Source organism: Manihot esculenta, chromosome 9, assembly GCF_001659605.2.
Source record: "Manihot esculenta cultivar AM560-2 chromosome 9, M.esculenta_v8, whole genome shotgun sequence".
In the NCBI taxonomy this organism is placed as follows: domain Eukaryota; kingdom Viridiplantae; phylum Streptophyta; class Magnoliopsida; order Malpighiales; family Euphorbiaceae; genus Manihot; species Manihot esculenta.
The window spans coordinates 23,504,455-23,510,161 of NC_035169.2; positions in this window are offsets into that span (position 1 = coordinate 23,504,455).

Consider the following 5,707-nt stretch of genomic DNA (forward strand, 5'->3'; position numbering starts at 1 on the left):
TTTCCTTTTCTGGAACTTTCTATATTTGGCACTTTTTGGCAGTTTTAAGAGCATTTTCTCCATATTGTCTCTTTACACCTAATATCTACAAAACATGGTTAAAACCACAAAATTAGGTAGAAAAGGTGCAAATAAACATCATTAATATCATGATTAAGTGGGCTAAAATATGCTCTGTCAATTGGCTATCTGCATATGGTGCTACCTTGAACTGTAGAGACAAGGTAGTTCATCTCAGAGACCAGGATGGGTCAGAGTGTGTCTACAGAGGAGACAGGAGGGGTACACCCAGAGGTTTGATTTCAGCCCTTCAGGCTCGTCGTTTGCTTACGAGGGGTTGTCAGGGGTTTCTAGCTCATGTGAGAGAGCTAGATAGTCAAGTTAGGGAACCAGCCTCGATACCAGTAGTCCGAGAATTTCCAGATGTTTTCCCAGACGAACTTCCAGGACTACCACCTGATAGGGAGATAGAGTTTGAAATTGAATTGCTACCTGGTACCAGACCTATCTCTATTCCTCCCTACAGGATGGCACCAGCAGAGTTAAAAGAGTTGAAAGAGCAGTTGCAGGAATTGGTAGATAAGGGTTTCATCCGCCCTAGTACCTCACCTTGGGGTGCTCCAGTGCTTTTTGTCAGAAAGAAGGATGGATCCCTCAGACTTTGTATCGACTACAGACAGTTGAACAAGGTCACTACCAAGAATAGATATCCTTTACCTAGGATCGATGATCTATTTGACCAGCTAGCTGGAGCAGGTTGTTTCTCTAAAATAGATCTGCGGTCCGGGTATCATCAGATGAGAGTTAGAGAGGCAGATGTGCCAAAGACAGCTTTCAGGACTAGATATGGGCATTATGAGTTCTTAGTGATGCCGTTCGGGTTGACTAATGCCCCTGCAGCATTCATGGATCTCATGAATAGAGTTTTCAGTGAGTATCTGGATCACTTTGTTATTGTTTTCATTGATGATATCTTAGTGTATTCCAGAGATGCAGAAGAGCATGCCCAGCATCTGAGGAAAGTTCTGCAGACACTGAGAGAGCGTGGATTGTATGCCAAGTTCTCGAAGTGTGAGTTTTGGTTAAGGAGCATTTCCTTCTTGGGACATGTAGTATCAGCAGAAGGGATTGAGGTAGACCCCAAGAAGATAAAGGTTGTAGCTAACTGGCCCAGACCCACTACAGTGACAGAGATTAAAAGCTTTTTGGGACTGGCAGGTTACTACAGGAGGTTCGTTCAGGACTTCTCGAAGATAGCTGCTCCTATGACCAAACTGACTCAGAAGAACCAGAAGTTTATCTAGTCAGACAGGTGCGAAGAGAGCTTTGAAGAGCTAAAGAGGAGATTGACATCAGCACCAGTGTTAGCTCTGCCTGTTAGTAATGAAGATTTCACAGTGTTCTGTGATGCATCTCGAGTGGGATTAGGTTGTGTTTTGATGCAGAATGACAGGGTGATTACTTATGCTTCGAGACAGTTGAAGAAGCACGAGTTGAATTACCCCACCCATGACCTAGAGATGGCAGCAGTTATCTTTGCACTCAAGATGTGGAGGCATTACCTCTATGGGGTTAGATGCAAGATCTTCACTGATCATAAGAGATTACAATACATCCTGAGTCAGAGAGAGCTGAATTTGAGACAGAGAAGATGAGTAGAATTGCTCAGTGATTATGATTGTAAGATCCAGTATCATTCGGGTAAGGCGAATGTTGTGGCAGACGCCCTAAGTTGGAAGTCACTAGGCAGTTTGTCCCATATAGCAGCAGAGCGAAGACCAGTAGTGATGGAGCTTTATAAGCTCAACAATGAAGGGTTACAACTAGAGTTATCTGATACAGGTGCGTTGATAGCACAGATGAGAGTGACACCTGTGTTTCTGGAGCAGATAGCTCAGAAACAGCATGAGGACTCAGAGTTAGTGAAAATTGCCAGGACTGTTCAGTCAGGCAACAGTGCAGAGTTCAGATTTGACAGCAAAGGGATCCTTCGCTATAGGAGTCGACTTTGTGTACCAGATGATGGCAATTTGAAGGAAGACATTATGAGGGAAGCTCATAATGCAAGGTATAGTATTCACCCAGGAGCCACCAAGATGTATCGGGATCTGAAGAGGGTGTATTGGTGGCCAGCCATGAAGAAAGAAGTGGCACAGTTTGTGACAACCTGTGAGGTTTGCCAGAGGGTGAAACTAGAACATCAGAAGCCGGCTGGAATGCTTAATCCATTGTCGATTCCAGAATGGAAATGGGAGAACATAGCTATGGATTTTGTAGTGGGTTTACCGGCAGCGTCCAATAGGATAGACTCTATATGGGTGGTTGTGGACAGACTCACGAAATCTGCTCATTTCATTCCAGTTAGGAGTAACTATTCTGTAGATAAACTGGCACAGGTTTATGTGGACGAGATAGTAAGGTTACATAGAGTTCCAGTGTCTATAGTCTCAGATAGAGGACCTCAGTTCACCTCCAGATTTTGGCAAAGTCTACAAAGTGCGATGGGCACAAGGTTAGATTTTAGTACTTCCACCCACAGACTGATGAGCAGTCAGAGAGGACCATCCAGACCATAGAGGATATGCTCAGAATGTGTGTGTTAGACTTTGGCGGTTCTTGGAAGCAACATCTACCTTTGGTAGAGTTTGCCTACAATAACAGTCATCATGCTAGCATCGGGATGGCTCCTTATGAAGCGTTATATGGGAGGAAGTGCAGATCACCTGTTTGCTGGAAAGAAGTAGGAGAGAAGGCTCTTGCAGGGCTAGAGTTGGTAGAAATTACCAGTAGAACAGTGCCCGTGATTAGAGAGAGAATCAGAACAGCTCAGAGTAGACAGAAAAGCTATGCAGATATTCGCAGGAAACAGATAGAGTTTCAGGAAGGTGATTGGGTATTGCTAAAGGTGTCTCCAATGAAAGGAGTGGTTCGTTTTGGGAAGAAAGGTAAACTAGCTCTACGGTACATTGGACCCTTTGAGATTTTACAGAGGATCGGAAATGTGTCGTATAAGCTGGATTTACCTACTTCTATGGAGAGAATTCACCCGGTATTTCATGTTTCTATGCTATGAAAATTTGTGTCAGATTCGAGTAAGGTTCTTAGTGAGCCTGATATAGAGGTCCTTGGAGATCTCACTTATATAGAACAGCCAGTGCGGATTCTTGACACACAGATTAGGCAGCTGAGGAACAAGGAAATTCCAATGGTGAAAGTCCTGTGGAACCACCATAATCTAGAAGAGTGCACCTGGGAGACGCGGGAATCTATGCTTCAGCAATATCCATATCTATTTTGAGGTTAGTTTCCTCCTTTTTATGTGTTTATTTGTTTTAGGAACATTCGAGGACGAATGTTCTTAAGGGGAGGAGAATGTAATACCCGGCTAGAGTCCGGCATCGGAATTCTACTTTCCGGTGGAATCCAGGATGTCAGAATTCTCTAAAAGGGTAAGTTTTGTGTTTTTCTAAAGTAATGTAGTATGTTTTAATGTTTTTAAGTTGAATTGAAATGAGTTTTTGAAAGAAAAAAACCAAGGCAGAAAAGCCAGGTTTGGCCGTCGAAAGTAATGTTTGGCCGCCGAACATGAGCTAGTTTCGGCCGCCGAAGGTTATTTTCGGCCGCCGAACTTGCATGACTTACGGATTCACTTTAGGCCGCCGAAGGTGGTCTGGCCAGCCACCTATAAAGCGACCTCAGTCGGTTGAAAGGATAAGGATTGCCTTTTTCTTTCACAAACAGAGGTGAGACCATGCTTTCCTTGGATTTTCTCCATTATTTCATCAAATCTTGCAAGTTTTTAATGGTTTTGATGTTATTTTGAAGGTTTTGAGCCATAAACTCAAGTTTTGATGTTTGGAGAATTTGAAGGAGAGTTGCTCCATATCTCCACGTTAGGATTGTTCATCTTCTTGATTTCAAGAGGTAAGTGAAGATCCTGAACCTGTTTTTATGTTTTCTAAAGGTTTTATGGGGTTTATAGGTAGAGTTGCATGAATAGGGTAAATAGTGAGTTCTTGGAGTTTTTGTTGATTAAAGCTTGTATATGTGTTATGTGTTTTGTTTTGTTGGGGTGTTAAGGTAGTTTGAGACCCCTTTGAGCATATACTTGGATGTATGCATGATGAGGAATTGAGGTGTTTGAGTTTGGGAGAGTTTGGTACATTTTGGCGTGAGGCAGAGCAAGGTTCTGCCTTGCTGATGAATTCAGCTTCAGCCGCCAAATGTGCTGAGGAGGTGGCTTCGGTTGCCTAAGCTTGCCCCCGAGAGTTTGGACTTTCGGCTCTGGAGGGGAGTTTCGGCCGCCGAAGGTGCCGCCGAAGGTTGTGGACTTTCGTCTCTGGAGTGCCTTTCAGCCTCCAAAACTTGCCCCCGAAAGGGTTCGGCTGCCGAAAGTAGAGATTGGCCGCCGAAGGTGCATGAGTTTCGGCTCTGGAGAGGACTTTCGGCCGCCGAACCTGCTGCCAAATGTGCCCTGTCCAGCCTTCCTTTGCATGTTTTACATGATTATTTTAGGATGTCTAAGGGGATTCTTGGGGAGTTTTATAGAGTTGTTTTTGAGCTAGTTTGGTCCCTCATTTGAGTCCATCTGTGTAGGCACAGACCAGAGGAACCAAAGAGGGTAGCAGTGAGTACTGCTTCAGGAGTTTGCAGAGTCAGTCCAGAGATAGCCAGAGGTGAGTGGAACAAAACTTAATTCTTTTAATTGAGAAATTGAATGCTTTTAGCATATTTCATGCACCATGATTATGCAGTAGGTTGATTGCATTAGTTCACGAATATGTTGCATTGCATTCTATTGTTGTTGGTGCGGGTGAATGATGAATGATCCATTAGTCCTTGAGAAAGACCAGGAGCCTTTGACTACGCCCTGGTATAGAAAGTCCAGGAGCCTTTGACTACGCCCTGGCAGGTATAGTAAAGACCAGGAGCCTTTGACTACGCCCTGGCACAGTGGTAAGTACAGGTGTTATATACACATATAGATATACATGACAGGAAGACCAGGTGCCCATTCTACGCCCTGGCACGGATAGTATACTGGGACTATTTGGTGACATGTTCACCTAGATTGATGTGAATTGTCTGTGATATGATGCATTCCATAAGAGCATGTTTTAATGACCTGTTTTACTGTTCTACTCACTGGGCTATAGAGCTCATCCCACTCCCTTAATCCCAGTCTTGCGGGTCCAGTGTACAGGGAAAGTTCAGAAGAGTACAGGAAAAGAAAGGAGTCTTGTAATAGTATAGTGTGGACATGTAATAATATAAAGAAATGTAATAGTTGTACAGAGTCAGAGTTGTGCTTGATCTAGTTGTTCTGTAAATCTTTTTGTATACATGTTCTGTTTGTATAACTGTTTTACGAATAGGTGAAAAGCCAGGCTTAACAGGTATGAGTTAACCCATCTAGAGCGAGCTCTAGTCAGGTGTTTAGCAGTACAGAGATAGTGCATGCACAGGTTGAGCCTTGGTTCAGAGAAAAATTTTTATTTTCACATAAAATATATGATCATGTATGAGATTTTACAGGTACACAGAGAGTATAGCAGGCTTGCTATAGGTTCTGGCGGCCTTAAGCTGACCTGAATCCTAGAGCCGGTGGCGGTCCATTTTGGGGTCGTTACACCATTCTTGCATGGGACCAACGCACTTCATCAATTCACGTACACGGGACCAATGCGCTTCATCAAAGCACGCGCAC